General features: G+C 36.7%; 2 non-coding genes across 2 annotated transcripts; both read right to left on the reverse strand.

Moving 5' to 3' along the window:
• Positions 1-1,129: 1,129 nt before the first annotated feature.
• trnap-agg (transfer RNA proline (anticodon AGG)) lies at positions 1,130-1,201 on the reverse strand. Its single transcript has one exon. It is a non-coding gene; the product is annotated as a tRNA-Pro (tRNA).
• A 566-nt stretch (positions 1,202-1,767) lies between these two features.
• On the reverse strand, positions 1,768-1,839 carry trnap-ugg (transfer RNA proline (anticodon UGG)). Its single transcript has one exon. It is a non-coding gene; the product is annotated as a tRNA-Pro (tRNA).
• Between the last annotated feature and the right edge of the window lie 18,888 nt (positions 1,840-20,727).

Here is a 20,727-nt window from a genome sequence, read left to right on the forward strand (position 1 = left end):
CTCGCTTAATTAAACAGTCAACACTAGCCAAAGACATACTCTGGTCTCGTCCGGGATTTGGACCCATGACCTCTCGCACCCTAAGCGAGAATCATACCCCTAGACCAACGAGCCAATAAAACATCTCATTGTTTGATGTTTGCTTGACGAAATTCTCCATTGTCAGGCATATGAATAAAGTCGGCGTGTCTTGGCACAGTAAAAATGGTTGGTAATCTGCTAAGAAGCTACATTTTTGCCCAAACGCTACAACACCGGTACGGGCATGACATTGGCTAAATTGTGGAAGAAACATTGTTTTAAGGGACAAAGTTTTTGGCTCGCTTAATTTAACAGTCAACATTAGCCAAAGACATATTCTGGGGTCGTCCGGGATTTGGACCCGGGACCTCTCGGACCCAAAGCGAGAATCATACCCCTAGACCAACGAGCCATTAAAACATCTCATCGTTTGATGTTTGCCTGACGAAATTCATCTTTGTTAGGCATGTGAATTAAGTCGGCGTGTCTTGGCACAGACAAAATGGTTGGTAATCTGCTAAGAAGCTACATTTTTGCCCAAACGCTACAACACTGGTACGGGCATGACATTGGCTAAATTGTGGAAGAAACATTGTTTTAAGGGACAAAATTTTTGGCTCGCTTAATTTAACAGTCAACACTAGCCAAAGACATACTCTGGTCTCGTCTGGGATTTGGACCCATGACCTCTCGCACCCTAAGCGAGAATCATACCCCTAGACCAACGACCCAATGAAATGAGTCATTGTTCGATATCTGCCTGACGAAATTCTCCATTGTCAGGCATATGAATAAAGTCGGCGTGTCTTGGCACAGAAAAAATGGTTGTTAATCTGCTAAGAAGCTACATTTCTGACCAAATGCTACAACACTGGTACAGTCATGACATTGGCTTAATTGTGGAAGAAACATTGTTTTAAGTCTTTGTCTTTTGGCAATAAAATAATGCTGGGTGTTCTGCGAAGATGAACCAGCTACATTTTTGCCAAAACGCTACAATGCTGGTATATGTACGGCAGTGGCTAAATTGTGGAAGAAACATTGTTTTAAGGGACAAAGTTTTTGGCTCGCTTAATTAAACAGTCAACATTAGCCAAAGATAGATTACGGGCTCGTCCGGGATTTGGACCCGGGACCTCTCGCACCCTAAGCGAGAATCATACCCCTAGATCAACGAGCCAATGAAATGACTCATTATTTGATATCTGCCTGATGAAATTCTCCATTGCCAGGCAAATGAATAAAGTCGGCGTGTCTTGGCACAGAAAAAATGGTTGGTAATCTGCTAAGAAGCTACATTTTTGCCCAAACGCTACAACACTGGTACGGGCATGACATTGGCTAAATTGTGGAAGAAACATTGTTTTAAAGGACAAAGTTTTTGGCTCGCTTAATTTAACAGTCAACACTAGCCAAAGACATATTCTGGGATCGTCCGGGATTTGGACCCAGGACCTCTAGCACTCAAAGCCAGAATCATACCCCTAGACCAACGAGCCAATGAAATGACTCATTATTTGATATCTGCCTGACGAAATTCTCCATTGCCAGGCAAATGAATAAAGTCGGCGTGTCTTGGCACAGAGAAAATGGTTGGTAATCTGCTAAGAAGCTACATTTTTGCCCAAACGCTACAACACCGGTAAGGGCATGACATTGGCTAAATTGTGGAAGAAACATTGTTTTAAGGGACAAAGTTTTTGGCTCGCTTAATTTAACATTCCACACTAGCCAAAGACATATACTGGGCTCGTCCGGGATTTGGACCCGGGACCTCTCGCACCCAAAGCGAGAATCATACCCCTAGACCAACGAGCCATTAAAACATCTCATCGTTTGATGTTTGCCTGACGAAATTCACCTTTGTTTGGCATGTGAATTAAGTCTTTGTCTTTTGGCAATAAAAGAATGCTGGGTGTTCTGCGAAGAAGATGAACCAGCTACATTTTTGTCAAACGCTACAATGCTGGTATATGCACGACATTGGCTAAATTGTGGAAGAAACATTGTTTTAAGGGACAAAGTTTTTGGCTCGCTTAATTTAACAGTCAACACGAGCCAAAGACAGACTCTTTTTTTCGTCAGCAATTCAGCGCCCCTCTTTGGGCTTTGTTTATGTTTGTCGCTGTGTATCTTTCTGATCATTTTGTGCGTGGACATTTTTGTGGGCCCAGTGGCCCCCTGATCACTCTGGCCTTTGGGCCTGTGCCCATCAGGTCCATCCAGTGATCCGTCTCTGGTGCTGTGCCAAAACTGAGAGAGTCGGAGAGGCACAGCAACAGCAGTAGTGGGGCAGGGTTTAGCTAACGGTCAATATAAGTTTTCCGTTAAAAATACAGAGCAATAAATCTTAAAGTTTGTGCACATGAAGATTAATCATTAAATATGAATGCATCCCCCCTTGCAGGCCCTTAAACCCTCACCTGCTTCTGACAGAACAGGATCTTGAAAATACTTTCTTACAAGTTTTGTCTTAATTGTTGGAATGCTGTTAAGCATTCCAACTATTGTTCTTCGAATCTTTATTGTTGGAATGCTGTTAAGCATTCCAACTATTGTTATCCTGTTTCTCTTTATTCAACTTCACTCAACTTCTATTTCTTCCGTACGTTTTTTGCTACTTATCTCCTTCCACATTTTTTAAGCTACAGAAACCGTTCAAATATCAAAATGTTCAGCTCATTAAGGACACGTGTGCTATGACTTTTCATATTTCTAACCTTTAAACTTCATGAATTATTAAGCTTTTTGCAATTTTTTTTTTGAATGGGTTCCTATGGAGAAAATGTTCAAATCCTCTTCAACTTTCAAATCCTTCTACTTCCTCATACTTTCAGCTACAGACACCATTTTAACTTTAAAATGTTGAGAAAACCCTGATCTATTGCCGCATTATTCAGCTTTTTGATGTCTTTTATACTTTTTGAACTGTCCCATTTTAACTTTTATGATTTTTTCACTCCTTTTCTGACTTTATAATGGGTGTGTATTGCGCAGCTTAGAGTGCGTGATGTCACCGCTAGAGTGAAGAGCAGCTTGAGATTCTTGTGAAAAAAACATTTGTCTTTTGCCACTGTGTCCACAATCTTCACTCTTCATGCATCATTTCTGGATGTAGAAGTAGCTAATCTTGTCCTTGTCGTAGACAAATGACTGTGGAATCCCACAGATTTACACATTTGACACAGAAGCCTGTAATTGAGAGGAAAACCAACTTTCTGCTCCATAGAGACCAATGTTAAATTTTGCTTCAAAAACATCTTCCACAGAACACGGTACCCCATTTCTAAATCGCCAGTTCAGCCACATTTTTTACACTACAGACACAATTTTTACAGGATCTGTTCTTCAACTCATCCTTCCTCTCATTTATTAATATCGGAGCAATAGGAGCTACGGTTATGGGAGTTTTGAGGATTTGTTTGAGAGGTGTTTCCCTGTTTAATCGCCATGAAAAGGCTGCAAGGACACAGGTGTTTCTGATTAAGCTCATTAGTGATGTTGATAAACACACAGACTCACAGACACACACACGCACTCCTCTCTCTCTCTCTCTCTGTCTCTCTCTCTCTGTGTCTCTCTCTCATACAGTCATTCAGGTTCTTAGAGATCTTTAGAGGATCCCCCCCCCCCCCCCCACACACACCCCATTTCAAAATAAAAGCCCCACAGAGTGAAATATAACTGAAATGTTTGATGAAGCCTGTCATTTAATAACCTCTGTTTATGTGTCAAACATTATGATTATGTCTCCTCTCCCCACCCAGCCCCACCCTTTCAAAATAAAAGCCCCATGGATTAACTGTATGTAAACATTAAGCTCAAAATTAGACTTTTTCAAATACTGCCATTACTATTACTACTACTACTACTGTTATAGTATATACTACGACCACTACTACAGCTATTACTTATACTACTTCTTCTAAATACTAATACTTCTACTACTAATGATACTTCTACTACAACTACAACTTCTACTACTACTATTACAAATATCACTACTGCTACTACTTATTATAATGCTACTAATACTTCTACTACTAATAATACTTCTACTACAACTACAACTTCTAGTACTACTACTACAAATATCACTACTGCTGACATTTTTTAAGCCACAGAAACCGTTCGAATATCAAAATGTTCAGCTCTTTCAGGAGAGGGGTGATATGACTTTTCATATTTGTAATCTTTTAACTTTTTGAAATATTAAGCTATTTGCAATTTTCTTTTGAATGGGATCTCTATGGAGAAAATCTTCAAATCCTGTTAAACTTCTTCAACTTTCAAAGCCTTCTTCTTCTCATACTTTCAGCTACATATGACTTCATATTTGTAATCTTTCAACTTTTTGAATTATTGAGCTTTTTGCAATTTTTTTTAAATTGGATATCTATTTTCAGCAATGTTTTTGAGATTCATTTCAGCTTTCAGCATTCCAACGCATTTTCAGCAGGAAATGCATTTTCTAGTTGTTGGAATGCTGTTAAGCATTCCAACTATTGTTATCCTGTTTCTTTATTCTTCTTTATTTAATTTTTATTTTTATAATTATATTTCTTCCGTACGCTTTTTGAAACTCTTCTGCTCCTTCATATTTGAAGCTACAGAAACCGTTCAACTATCAAAATGTTCAGCTCTTTCAGCAGAGGGGTGCTATGACTTTTCATATTTCTAACCTTTAAACTTTATGAATTATTAAGCTTTTTGCAATTTTTTTTTTGAATGGGTTTCTATGGAGGAAATGTTCAAATCCTCTTCAACTTTCAAATCCTTCTACTTCCTCATACTTTCAGCTACAGACACCATTTCAACTTTAAAATGTTGAGAAAACCCTGATCTATTGCTGCATTATTCAGCTTTTTGATATCTTTTATACTTTTTGAACTGCAGCAGTTTAACTTTTATGATTTTTTCAGCCCTTTTCTGCTTTTATAATGGGTGTGTATTGCGCAGCTTAGAGTGCGTGATGTCACCGCTAGAGTGAAGAGCAGCTTGAGATTCTTGTGAAAAAAAGATTTGTCTTTTGCCACTGTGTCCACAATCTTCACTCTTCATGCATAATTTCTGGATGTAGAAGTAGCTAATCTTGTCCTTGTCGTAGACAAATTACTGTGGAATCCCACAGATTTACACATTTGACACAGAAGCCAGTAATTGAGAGGAAAACCAACTTTCTGCTCCATAGAGACCAATGTTAAATTTTGCTTCAAAAACATCTTCCACAGAACACGGTACCCCATTTCTAAATCGCCAGTTCAGCCACATTTTTTACACTACAGACACAATTTTTACAGGATCTGTTCTTCAACTCATCCTTCCTCTCATTTATTAATATCGGAGCAATAGGAGCTACGGTTATGGGAGTTTTGAGGATTTGTTTGAGAGGTGTTTCCCTGTTTAATCTCCATGAAAAGGCTGCAAGGACACAGGTGTTTCTGATTAAGCTCATTAGTGATGTTGATAAACACACAGACTCACAGACACACGCACTCCTCTCTCTCTCTCTCTCTCTCTCTCTGTATGTCTCTCTCTCATACAGTCATTCAGGTTCTTAGAGATCTTTAGAGGATCCCCCCCCCCCACACACACACCCCATTTCAAAATAAAAGCCCCACAGAGTGAAATATAACTGAAATGTTTGATGAAGCCTGTCATTTAATAACCTCTGTTTATGTGTCAAACATTATGATTATGTCTCCTCTCCCCACCCAGCCCCACCCTTTCAAAATAAAAGCCCCATGGATTAACTGTATGTAAACATTAAGCTCAAAATTAGACTTTTTCAAATACTGCCATTACTATTACTACTACTGTTATATTATATACTACGACCACTACTACAGCTATTACTTATACTACTTCTTCTAAATACTAATACTTCTACTACTAATGATACTTCTACTACAACTACAACTTCTACTACTACTATTACAAATATCACTACTGCTACTACTTATTATAATGCTACTAATACTTCTACTACTAATAATACTTCTACTACAACTACAACTTCTAGTACTACTACTACAAATATCACTACTGCTGACATTTTTTAAGCCACAGAAACCGTTCGAATATCAAAATGTTCAGCTCTTTCAGGAGAGGGGTGATATGACTTTTCATATTTGTAATCTTTTAACTTTTTGAAATATTAAGCTATTTGCAATTTTCTTTTGAATGGGATCTCTATGGAGAAAATCTTCAAATCCTGTTAAACTTCTTCAACTTTCAAAGCCTTCTTCTTCTCATACTTTCAGCTACATATGACTTCATATTTGTAATCTTTCAACTTTTTGAATTATTGAGCTTTTTGCAATTTTTTTTAAATTGGATATCTATTTTCAGCAATGTTTTTGAGATTCATTTCAGCTTTCAGCATTCCAACGCATTTTCAGCAGGAAATGCATTTTCTAGTTCTTCTTTATTTTATTTTTTTTATAATTATATTTCTTCCGTACACTTTTTGAAACTCTTCTGCTCCTTCATATTTTAAGCTACAGAAACCGTTCAACTATCAAAATGTTCAGCTCTTTCAGCAGAGGGGTGCTATGACTTTTCATATTTCTAACCTTTAAACTTTATGAATTATTAAGCTTTTTGTAATTTTTTTTTTGAATGGGTTTCTATGGAGAAAATGTTCAAATCCTCTTCAACTTTCAAATCCTTCTACTTCCTCATACTTTCAGCTACAGACACCATTTAAACTTTAAAATGTTGAGAAGATCCTGATCTATTGACGCATTATTCAGCTTTTTGATATCTTTTATACTTTTTGAACTGCAGCAGTTTAACTTTTATGATTTTTTCAGCCCTTTTCTGCTTTTATAATGGGTGTGTATTGCGCAGCTTAGAGTGCGTGATGTCACCGCTAGAGTGAAGAGCAGCTTGAGATTCTTGTGAAAAAAAGATTTGTCTTTTGCCACTGTGTCCACAATCTTCACTCTTCATGCATAATTTCTGGATGTAGAAGTAGCTAATCTTGTCCTTGTCGTAGACAAATGACTGTGGAATCCCACAGATTTACACATTTGACACAGAAGCCTGTAATTGAGAGGAAAACCAACTTTCTGCTCCATAGAGACCAATGTTAAATTTTGCTTCAAAAACATCTTCCACAGAACACGGGACCCCATTTCTAAATCGCCAGTTCAGCCACATTTTTTACACTACAGACACAATTTTTACAGGATCTGTTCTTCAACTCATCCTTCCTCTCATTTATTAATATCGGAGCAATAGGAGCTACGGTTATGGGAGTTTTGAGGATTTGTTTGAGAGGTGTTTCCCTGTTTAATCTCCATGAAAAGGCTGCAAGGACACAGGTGTTTCTGATTAAGCTCATTAGTGATGTTGATAAACACAGACTCACGGACACACACGCACTCCTCTCTCTCTCTCTCTCTCTCTCTCTCTCTCTCTCTCTCTCTCTCTCTCTCTCTCTCTCTCTCTCTCTCTCTCTCTCTCTCTCTCTCTCTGTGTGTGTCTCTCTCTCTCTCTGTGTCTCTCTCATACAGTCATTCAGGTTCTTAGAGATCTTTAGAGGATCCCCCCCCCCACACACACACACCCCATTTTAAAATAAAAGCCCCACAGAATCAATTCTAACTGAAATGCTTATGATGAAGCCTGACATTTAATAACCTGTTTGTGTTTATCTAACATTATGAGTCCATCTCTTCTCCCCCCCCCCCACACCCCATTTCAAAATAAAAGCCCCACAGAGTGAATTCTAACTGAAATGCTTGTGATGAAGCCTGTCATTTAATAACCTGTTTGTGTTAATCTAACAATATGAGTCCATCTCCTCTCCCCTTCCCCACCCAGCCCCACCCTTTCAAAATAAAAGCCCCATGGATTAACTGTATGTAAACATTAAGCTCAAAATTTGACTTTTTCAAATACTGCCATTACTATTACTACTACTACTACTGTTATATTATATACTATGACCACTACTACAGCTATTACTACGACTACTTCTACTACTTCTTCTAAATACTAATACTTCTACTACTAATGATACTTCTACTACAACTACAACTTCTACTACTACTATTACAAATATCACTACTGCTACTACTTATTATAATGCTACTAATACTTCTACTACTAATAATACTTCTACTACAACTACAACTTCTAGTACTACTACTACAAATATCACTACTGCTGACATTTTTTAAGCCACAGAAACCGTTCGAATATCAAAATGTTCAGCTCTTTCAGGAGAGGGGTGATATGACTTTTCATATTTGTAATCTTTTAACTTTTTGAAATATTAAGCTATTTGCAATTTTCTTTTGAATGGGATCTCTATGGAGAAAATCTTCAAATCCTGTTAAACTTCTTCAACTTTCAAAGCCTTCTTCTTCTCATACTTTCAGCTACATATGACTTCATATTTGTAATCTTTCAACTTTTTGAATTATTGAGCTTTTTGCAATTTTTTTTAAATTGGATATCTATTTTCAGCAATGTTTTTGAGATTCATTTCAGCTTTCAGCATTCCAACGCATTTTCAGCAGGAAATGCATTTTCTAGTTCTTCTTTATTTTATTTTTTTTATAATTATATTTCTTCCGTACGCTTTTTGAAACTCTTCTGCTCCTTCATATTTTAAGCTACAGAAACCGTTCAACTATCAAAATGTTCAGCTCTTTCAGCAGAGGGGTGCTATGACTTTTCATATTTCTAACCTTTAAACTTTATGAATTATTAAGCTTTTTGTAATTTTTTTTTTGAATGGGTTTCTATGGAGAAAATGTTCAAATCCTCTTCAACTTTCAAATCCTTCTACTTCCTCATACTTTCAGCTACAGACACCATTTAAACTTTAAAATGTTGAGAAGATCCTGATCTATTGACGCATTATTCAGCTTTTTGATATCTTTTATACTTTTTGAACTGCAGCAGTTTAACTTTTATGATTTTTTCAGCCCTTTTCTGCTTTTATAATGGGTGTGTATTGCGCAGCTTAGAGTGCGTGATGTCACCGCTAGAGTGAAGAGCAGCTTGAGATTCTTGTGAAAAAAAGATTTGTCTTTTGCCACTGTGTCCACAATCTTCACTCTTCATGCATAATTTCTGGATGTAGAAGTAGCTAATCTTGTCCTTGTCGTAGACAAATGACTGTGGAATCCCACAGATTTACACATTTGACACAGAAGCCTGTAATTGAGAGGAAAACCAACTTTCTGCTCCATAGAGACCAATGTTAAATTTTGCTTCAAAAACATCTTCCACAGAACACGGGACCCCCATTTCTAAATCGCCAGTTCAGCCACATTTTTTACACTACAGACACAATTTTTACAGGATCTGTTCTTCAACTCATCCTTCCTCTCATTTATTAATATCGGAGCAATAGGAGCTACGGTTATGGGAGTTTTGAGGATTTGTTTGAGAGGTGTTTCCCTGTTTAATCGCCATGAAAAGGCTGCAAGGACACAGGTGTTTCTGATTAAGCTCATTAGTGATGTTGATAAACACACAGACTCACAGACACACACACGCACTCCTCTCTCTCTCTCTCTCTGTCTCTCTCTCTCTGTGTCTCTCTCTCATACAGTCATTCAGGTTCTTAGAGATCTTTAGAGGATCCCCCCCCCCCCCCCCACACACACCCCATTTCAAAATAAAAGCCCCACAGAGTGAAATATAACTGAAATGTTTGATGAAGCCTGTCATTTAATAACCTCTGTTTATGTGTCAAACATTATGATTATGTCTCCTCTCCCCACCCAGCCCCACCCTTTCAAAATAAAAGCCCCATGGATTAACTGTATGTAAACATTAAGCTCAAAATTAGACTTTTTCAAATACTGCCATTACTATTACTACTACTACTACTGTTATAGTATATACTACGACCACTACTACAGCTATTACTTATACTACTTCTTCTAAATACTAATACTTCTACTACTAATGATACTTCTACTACAACTACAACTTCTACTACTACTATTACAAATATCACTACTGCTACTACTTATTATAATGCTACTAATACTTCTACTACTAATAATACTTCTACTACAACTACAACTTCTAGTACTACTACTACAAATATCACTACTGCTGACATTTTTTAAGCCACAGAAACCGTTCGAATATCAAAATGTTCAGCTCTTTCAGGAGAGGGGTGATATGACTTTTCATATTTGTAATCTTTTAACTTTTTGAAATATTAAGCTATTTGCAATTTTCTTTTGAATGGGATCTCTATGGAGAAAATCTTCAAATCCTGTTAAACTTCTTCAACTTTCAAAGCCTTCTTCTTCTCATACTTTCAGCTACATATGACTTCATATTTGTAATCTTTCAACTTTTTGAATTATTGAGCTTTTTGCAATTTTTTTTAAATTGGATATCTATTTTCAGCAATGTTTTTGAGATTCATTTCAGCTTTCAGCATTCCAACGCATTTTCAGCAGGAAATGCATTTTCTAGTTGTTGGAATGCTGTTAAGCATTCCAACTATTGTTATCCTGTTTCTTTATTCTTCTTTATTTAATTTTTATTTTTATAATTATATTTCTTCCGTACGCTTTTTGAAACTCTTCTGCTCCTTCATATTTGAAGCTACAGAAACCGTTCAACTATCAAAATGTTCAGCTCTTTCAGCAGAGGGGTGCTATGACTTTTCATATTTCTAACCTTTAAACTTTATGAATTATTAAGCTTTTTGCAATTTTTTTTTTGAATGGGTTTCTATGGAGGAAATGTTCAAATCCTCTTCAACTTTCAAATCCTTCTACTTCCTCATACTTTCAGCTACAGACACCATTTCAACTTTAAAATGTTGAGAAAACCCTGATCTATTGCTGCATTATTCAGCTTTTTGATATCTTTTATACTTTTTGAACTGCAGCAGTTTAACTTTTATGATTTTTTCAGCCCTTTTCTGCTTTTATAATGGGTGTGTATTGCGCAGCTTAGAGTGCGTGATGTCACCGCTAGAGTGAAGAGCAGCTTGAGATTCTTGTGAAAAAAAGATTTGTCTTTTGCCACTGTGTCCACAATCTTCACTCTTCATGCATAATTTCTGGATGTAGAAGTAGCTAATCTTGTCCTTGTCGTAGACAAATTACTGTGGAATCCCACAGATTTACACATTTGACACAGAAGCCAGTAATTGAGAGGAAAACCAACTTTCTGCTCCATAGAGACCAATGTTAAATTTTGCTTCAAAAACATCTTCCACAGAACACGGTACCCCATTTCTAAATCGCCAGTTCAGCCACATTTTTTACACTACAGACACAATTTTTACAGGATCTGTTCTTCAACTCATCCTTCCTCTCATTTATTAATATCGGAGCAATAGGAGCTACGGTTATGGGAGTTTTGAGGATTTGTTTGAGAGGTGTTTCCCTGTTTAATCTCCATGAAAAGGCTGCAAGGACACAGGTGTTTCTGATTAAGCTCATTAGTGATGTTGATAAACACACAGACTCACAGACACACGCACTCCTCTCTCTCTCTCTCTCTCTCTCTCTGTATGTCTCTCTCTCATACAGTCATTCAGGTTCTTAGAGATCTTTAGAGGATCCCCCCCCCCCCACACACACACCCCATTTCAAAATAAAAGCCCCACAGAGTGAAATATAACTGAAATGTTTGATGAAGCCTGTCATTTAATAACCTCTGTTTATGTGTCAAACATTATGATTATGTCTCCTCTCCCCACCCAGCCCCACCCTTTCAAAATAAAAGCCCCATGGATTAACTGTATGTAAACATTAAGCTCAAAATTAGACTTTTTCAAATACTGCCATTACTATTACTACTACTGTTATATTATATACTACGACCACTACTACAGCTATTACTTATACTACTTCTTCTAAATACTAATACTTCTACTACTAATGATACTTCTACTACAACTACAACTTCTACTACTACTATTACAAATATCACTACTGCTACTACTTATTATAATGCTACTAATACTTCTACTACTAATAATACTTCTACTACAACTACAACTTCTAGTACTACTACTACAAATATCACTACTGCTGACATTTTTTAAGAAACCGTTCGAATATCAAAATGTTCAGCTCTTTCAGGAGAGGGGTGATATGACTTTTCATATTTGTAATCTTTTAACTTTTTGAAATATTAAGCTATTTGCAATTTTCTTTTGAATGGGATCTCTATGGAGAAAATCTTCAAATCCTGTTAAACTTCTTCAACTTTCAAAGCCTTCTTCTTCTCATACTTTCAGCTACATATGACTTCATATTTGTAATCTTTCAACTTTTTGAATTATTGAGCTTTTTGCAATTTTTTTTAAATTGGATATCTATTTTCAGCAATGTTTTTGAGATTCATTTCAGCTTTCAGCATTCCAACGCATTTTCAGCAGGAAATGCATTTTCTAGTTCTTCTTTATTTTATTTTTTTTATAATTATATTTCTTCCGTACACTTTTTGAAACTCTTCTGCTCCTTCATATTTTAAGCTACAGAAACCGTTCAACTATCAAAATGTTCAGCTCTTTCAGCAGAGGGGTGCTATGACTTTTCATATTTCTAACCTTTAAACTTTATGAATTATTAAGCTTTTTGTAATTTTTTTTTTGAATGGGTTTCTATGGAGAAAATGTTCAAATCCTCTTCAACTTTCAAATCCTTCTACTTCCTCATACTTTCAGCTACAGACACCATTTAAACTTTAAAATGTTGAGAAGATCCTGATCTATTGACGCATTATTCAGCTTTTTGATATCTTTTATACTTTTTGAACTGCAGCAGTTTAACTTTTATGATTTTTTCAGCCCTTTTCTGCTTTTATAATGGGTGTGTATTGCGCAGCTTAGAGTGCGTGATGTCACCGCTAGAGTGAAGAGCAGCTTGAGATTCTTGTGAAAAAAAGATTTGTCTTTTGCCACTGTGTCCACAATCTTCACTCTTCATGCATAATTTCTGGATGTAGAAGTAGCTAATCTTGTCCTTGTCGTAGACAAATGACTGTGGAATCCCACAGATTTACACATTTGACACAGAAGCCTGTAATTGAGAGGAAAACCAACTTTCTGCTCCATAGAGACCAATGTTAAATTTTGCTTCAAAAACATCTTCCACAGAACACGGGACCCCATTTCTAAATCGCCAGTTCAGCCACATTTTTTACACTACAGACACAATTTTTACAGGATCTGTTCTTCAACTCATCCTTCCTCTCATTTATTAATATCGGAGCAATAGGAGCTACGGTTATGGGAGTTTTGAGGATTTGTTTGAGAGGTGTTTCCCTGTTTAATCTCCATGAAAAGGCTGCAAGGACACAGGTGTTTCTGATTAAGCTCATTAGTGATGTTGATAAACACAGACTCACGGACACACACGCACTCCTCTCTCTCTCTCTCTCTCTCTCTCTCTCTCTCTCTCTCTCTCTCTCTCTCTCTCTCTCTCTCTCTCTCTCTCTCTCTCTCTCTCTGTGTGTGTCTCTCTCTCTCTCTGTGTCTCTCTCATACAGTCATTCAGGTTCTTAGAGATCTTTAGAGGATCCCCCCCCCCACACACACACACCCCATTTTAAAATAAAAGCCCCACAGAATCAATTCTAACTGAAATGCTTATGATGAAGCCTGACATTTAATAACCTGTTTGTGTTTATCTAACATTATGAGTCCATCTCTTCTCCCCCCCCCCCACACCCCATTTCAAAATAAAAGCCCCACAGAGTGAATTCTAACTGAAATGCTTGTGATGAAGCCTGTCATTTAATAACCTGTTTGTGTTAATCTAACAATATGAGTCCATCTCCTCTCCCCTTCCCCACCCAGCCCCACCCTTTCAAAATAAAAGCCCCATGGATTAACTGTATGTAAACATTAAGCTCAAAATTTGACTTTTTCAAATACTGCCATTACTATTACTACTACTACTACTGTTATATTATATACTATGACCACTACTACAGCTATTACTACGACTACTTCTACTACTTCTTCTAAATACTAATACTTCTACTACTAATGATACTTCTACTACAACTACAACTTCTACTACTACTATTACAAATATCACTACTGCTACTACTTATTATAATGCTACTAATACTTCTACTACTAATAATACTTCTACTACAACTACAACTTCTAGTACTACTACTACAAATATCACTACTGCTGACATTTTTTAAGCCACAGAAACCGTTCGAATATCAAAATGTTCAGCTCTTTCAGGAGAGGGGTGATATGACTTTTCATATTTGTAATCTTTTAACTTTTTGAAATATTAAGCTATTTGCAATTTTCTTTTGAATGGGATCTCTATGGAGAAAATCTTCAAATCCTGTTAAACTTCTTCAACTTTCAAAGCCTTCTTCTTCTCATACTTTCAGCTACATATGACTTCATATTTGTAATCTTTCAACTTTTTGAATTATTGAGCTTTTTGCAATTTTTTTTAAATTGGATATCTATTTTCAGCAATGTTTTTGAGATTCATTTCAGCTTTCAGCATTCCAACGCATTTTCAGCAGGAAATGCATTTTCTAGTTCTTCTTTATTTTATTTTTTTTATAATTATATTTCTTCCGTACGCTTTTTGAAACTCTTCTGCTCCTTCATATTTTAAGCTACAGAAACCGTTCAACTATCAAAATGTTCAGCTCTTTCAGCAGAGGGGTGCTATGACTTTTCATATTTCTAACCTTTAAACTTTATGAATTATTAAGCTTTTTGTAATTTTTTTTTTGAATGGGTTTCTATGGAGAAAATGTTCAAATCCTCTTCAACTTTCAAATCCTTCTACTTCCTCATACTTTCAGCTACAGACACCATTTAAACTTTAAAATGTTGAGAAGATCCTGATCTATTGACGCATTATTCAGCTTTTTGATATCTTTTATACTTTTTGAACTGCAGCAGTTTAACTTTTATGATTTTTTCAGCCCTTTTCTGCTTTTATAATGGGTGTGTATTGCGCAGCTTAGAGTGCGTGATGTCACCGCTAGAGTGAAGAGCAGCTTGAGATTCTTGTGAAAAAAAGATTTGTCTTTTGCCACTGTGTCCACAATCTTCACTCTTCATGCATAATTTCTGGATGTAGAAGTAGCTAATCTTGTCCTTGTCGTAGACAAATGACTGTGGAATCCCACAGATTTACACATTTGACACAGAAGCCTGTAATTGAGAGGAAAACCAACTTTCTGCTCCATAGAGACCAATGTTAAATTTTGCTTCAAAAACATCTTCCACAGAACACGGGACCCCATTTCTAAATCGCCAGTTCAGCCACATTTTTTACACTACAGACACAATTTTTACAGGATCTGTTCTTCAACTCATCCTTCCTCTCATTTATTAATATCGGAGCAATAGGAGCTACGGTTATGGGAGTTTTGAGGATTTGTTTGAGAGGTGTTTCCCTGTTTAATCTCCATGAAAAGGCTGCAAGGACACAGGTGTTTCTGATTAAGCTCATTAGTGATGTTGATAAACACAGACTCACGGACACACACGCACTCCTCTCTCTCTCTCTCTCTCTCTCTCTCTCTCTCTCTCTCTCTCTCTCTCTCTCTCTCTCTCTCTCTCTCTCTCTCTCTCTCTCTCTCTCTGTGTGTGTGTCTCTCTCTCTCTCTGTGTCTCTCTCATACAGTCATTCAGGTTCTTAGAGATCTTTAGAGGATCCCCCCCCCCACACACACACACCCCATTTTAAAATAAAAGCCCCACAGAATCAATTCTAACTGAAATGCTTATGATGAAGCCTGACATTTAATAACCTGTTTGTGTTTATCTAACATTATGAGTCCATCTCTTCTCCCCCCCCCCCACACCCCATTTCAAAATAAAAGCCCCACAGAGTGAATTCTAACTGAAATGCTTGTGATGAAGCCTGTCATTTAATAACCTGTTTGTGTTAATCTAACAATATGAGTCCATCTCCTCTCCCCTTCCCCACCCAGCCCCACCCTTTCAAAATAAAAGCCCCATGGATTAACTGTATGTAAACATTAAGCTCAAAATTTGACTTTTTCAAATACTGCCATTACTATTACTACTACTACTACTGTTATATTATATACTATGACCACTACTACAGCTATTACTACGACTACTTCTACTACTTCTTCTAAATACTAATACTTCTACTACTAATGATACTTCTACTACAACTACAACTTCTACTACTACTACTACAAATATCACTACTGCTGACATTTTTTAAGCCACAGAAACCATTCGAATATCAAAATGTTCAGCTCTTTCAGGAGAGGGGTGATATTACTTTTCATATTTGTAATCTTTAAATTCTTTGAATTATTAAGCTATTTGCAATTTTCTTTTGAATGGGATCTCTATGGAGAAAATCTTCAAATCCTGTTAAACTTCAACTTTCAAAGCCTTCTTCTCATACTTTCAGCTACATATGACTTCATATTTGTAATCTTTCAACTTTTTGAATTATTAAGCTATTTGCAATTTTCTTTTGAATGGGATCTCTGGAGAAAATCTTCAAATCCTGTTAAACTTCTTCAACTTTCAAAGCCTTCTTCTTCTCATACTTTCAGCTACATATGACTTCATGTTTGTAATCTTTCAACTTTTTGAATTATTAAGCTTTTTGCAATTTTTTTTAAAATTGGATATCTATTTTCAGCAATGTTTTTGAGATTCATTTCAGCTTTCAGCATTCCAACGCATTTTCAGCAGGAAATGCATTTTCTAGTTCAACTATTTCTTCCGTACGTATTTTGCTATCTATCTCCTTCCACATTTTTTAAGCTACAGAAACCGTTCAAATATCAAAATGTTCAGCTCTTTCAGCTCATGTGTGCTATGACTTTTCATATTCATAACCTTTAAACTTTATGAATTATTAAGCTTTTTGCATTTTTTTTTTTGAATGGGTTTCTATGGAGAAAATGTTCAAATCCTCTTCAACTTTCAAATCCTTCTACTTCCTCATACTTTCAGCTACAGACACCATTTAAACTTTAAAATGTTGAGAAAACCCTGATCTATTGCCACCTTATTCAGCTTTTTGATATCTTTTATACTTTTTGAACTGCAGCAGTTTAACTTTTATGATTTTTTCACTCCTTTTCTGCTTTTATAATGGGTGTGTATTGCGCAGCTTAGAGTGCGTGATGTCACCGCTAGAGTGAAGAGCAGCTTGAGATTCTTGTGAAAAAAACATTTGTCTTTTGCCACTGTGTCCACAATCTTCACTCTTCATGCATCATTTCTGGATGTAGAAGTAGCTAATCTTGTCCTTGTCGTAGACAAATGACTGTGGAATCCCACAGATTTACACATTTGACACAGAAGCCTGTAATTGAGAGGAAAACCAACTTTCTGCTCCATAGAGACCAATGTTAAATTTTGCTTCAAAAACATCTTCCACAGAACACGGTACCCCCATTTCTAGATCGCCAGTTCAGCCACATTTTTTACACTACAGACACAATTTTTACAGGATCTGTTCTTCAACTCATCCTTCCTCTCATTTATTAATATCGGAGCAATAGGAGCTACGGTTATGGGAGTTTTGAGGATTTGTTTGAGAGGTGTTTCCCTGTTTAATCTCCATGAAAAGGCTGCAAGGACACAGGTGTTTCTGATTAAGCTCATTAGTGATGTTGATAAACACACAGACTCACAGACACACGCACTCCTCTCTATCTCTCTCTCTCTGTGTCTCTCTCTCTCTCTCTCTCTCTGTGTCTCTCTCTCATACAGTCATTCAGGTTCTTAGAGATCTTTAGAGGATCCCCCCCCACACACACACACCCCATTTTAAAATAAAAGCCCCACAGAATGAATTCTAACTGAAATGCTTATGATGAAGCCTGACATTTAATAACCTGTTTATGTTTATCTAACATTATGAGTCCATCTCCTCTCCCCTTATCTCCCCCCCCCCCACACCCCATTTCAAAATAAAAGCCCCACAGAATGAATTCTAACTGAAATGCTTGTGATGAAGCCTGTCATTTAATAAACTCTGTTTATGTGTGTCAAACATTAAGATTATGTCTCCTCTCCCCCTCTCTCCCCCCACCCAGTCCCACCCTTTCAAAATAAAAGCCTCATGGATTAACTGTATTTAAACGTTAAGCTCAAAATTAGGCTTTTTTGTTGAAATAATGAATGCTCTTACTAATACTGCGACAACTACTACTACTGCTACTAATATTTCTAGTATCACTACTACTACTACTGCTACTACTTCTACTGCAACTTTTGCTGTTGCTACCATTACTGCTACTACTACTACTGCTATTACTGATACATCAATATTATTACTACCACTACTGATATTACTACCACTACCACTACTATTATTACATATACCACAACTGCTACTACTGCTATTCCTGCTACTACCAGTACTAATACTACTACAGCTATTAGTACGACTGCTACTAGTACTACTACTACTGCTACTACTTCTTCTACTACTACTACTGTTATATTAAATACTACGACTACTGATACTACTACTTCTTCTAATTACTAATACTTCGACTACAACTTCTACTACTACTGCTACTACAAATATCACTACTGCTACAACTAGTACTTATTCAAATGCTACTAATACTTCTACTGCTAATAATACTTCTACTACAACTACAACTTCTACTACTACTACTACAAATATCACTACTGCTGACATTTTTTAAGCCACAGAAACCATTCGAATATCAAAATGTTCAGCTCTTTCAGGAGAGGGGTGATATGACTTTTCATATTTGTAATCTTTAAATTCTTTGAATTATTAAGCTATTTGCAATTTTCTTTTGAATGGGATCTCTATGGAGAAAATCTTCAAATCCTGTTAAACTTCTTCAACTTTCAAAGCCTTCTTCTTCTCATACTTTCAGCTACATACGACTTCATATTTGTAATCTTTCAACTTTTTGAATCATTAAGCTTTTTGCAATTTTTTAAAAATTGGATAGCTATTTTCAGCAATGTTTTTGAGATTCATTTCAGCTTTCAGCATTCCAACGCATTTTCAGCAGGAAATGCATTTTCTAGTTATATTTCTTCCGTACACTTTTTGAAACTCTTCTGCTCCTTCATATTTTAAGCTACAGAAACCGTTCAACTATCAAAATGTTCAGCTCTTTCAGCAGAGGGGTGCTATGACTTTTCATATTTCTAACCTTTAAACTTTATGAATTATTAAGCTTTTTGCAATTTTTTTTTTGAATGGGTTTCAATGGAGAAAATGTTCAAATCCTCTTCAACTTTCAAATCCTTCTACTTCCTCATACTTTCAGCTACAGACACCATTTTAACTTTAAAATGTTGAGAAAACCCTGATCTATTGCCGCATTATTCAGCTTTTTGATATCTTTTATACGTTTTGAACTGTCCCATTTTAACTTTTATGATTTTTTCACTCCTTTTCTGCTTTTATAATGGGTGTGTATTGCGCAGCTTAGAGTGCGTGATGTCACCGCTAGAGTGAAGAGCAGCATGAGATTCTTGTGAAAAAAACATTTGTCTTTTGCCACTGTGTCCACAATCTTCACTCTTCATGCATAATTTCTGGATGTAGAAGTAGCTAATCTTGTCCTTGTCGTAGACAAATGACTGTGGAATCCCACAGATGTACACATTTGACACAGAAGCCTGTAATTGAGAGGAAAACCAACTATCTGCTCCATAGAGACCAATGTTAAATTTTGCTTCAAAAACATCTTCCACAGAACACGGTACCCCCATTTCTAAATCGCCAGTTCAGCCACATTTTTTACACTACAGACACAATTTTTACAGGATCTGTTCTTCAACTCATCCTTCCTCTCATTTATTAATATCGGAGCAATAGGAGCTACGGTTATGGGAGTTTTGAGGATTTGTTTGAGAGGTGTTTCCCTGTTTAATCTCCATGAAAAGGCTGCAAGGACACAGGTGTTTCTGATTAAGCTCATTAGTGATGTTGATAAACACAGACTCACAGACACACACGTGCTCCTCTATCTCTCTCTGTGTCTCTCTCTCTCTCTCTCTCTCTCTCTCTCTGCGTGTGTCTCTCATACAGTCATTCAGGTCTTAGAGACTTTTAGAGGACCCCCCCATTTTAAAATAAAAGCCGCACACACATGATTTAGAGATATACGTGATGCAGTTCAGCCAATCAAATATGGGTATTCTGATAAGTTTCCTGATTCGAGTGACATTTACACACACCGCGACACAAGAGGGAGAGACGAGGAAAGACATGGCAGAGCAGGACAATAGTCATGTAAGCTGTAAATGATAAAACATAGGACAATCTCCAAATGAGAAAGATTGCCAGAGAGATCAGAGTCTCTCTCTCTCTCTCTCTCACTCACACTCTCTCTCTCTCTCTCTCTCTGTCTGTGTCTCTCTCTCATACAGTCATTCAGGTCTTAGAGATTTTAAGAGGACTCCCCCCCCCCCCCCACACACACCCCATTTTAAAGTAAAGGCCCCACAAAATGAATTCTAACTTAAATGCTTGTGATGAAGCCTGTCATTTAATAACCTGTTTGTTTATCTAACATTATGATTATGTCTCCTCTCCCCCCCCCCCGCCCACACCCCATTTCAAAATAAAAGCCCCAAAGAGTGAATTCTAACTGAAATGCTTGTGATGAAGCCTGTCATTTAATAAACTCTGTTTATGTGTGTCAAACATTAAGATTATGTCTCCTCTCCCCCTCTCTCCCCCACCCAGTCCCACCCTTTCAAAATAA

The sequence above is a fragment of the Anarhichas minor genome, unplaced genomic scaffold (assembly GCF_050575085.1).
Source record: "Anarhichas minor isolate MPS153535 unplaced genomic scaffold, ASM5057508v1 ptg000025l, whole genome shotgun sequence".
Lineage (NCBI taxonomy): Eukaryota > Metazoa > Chordata > Actinopteri > Perciformes > Anarhichadidae > Anarhichas > Anarhichas minor.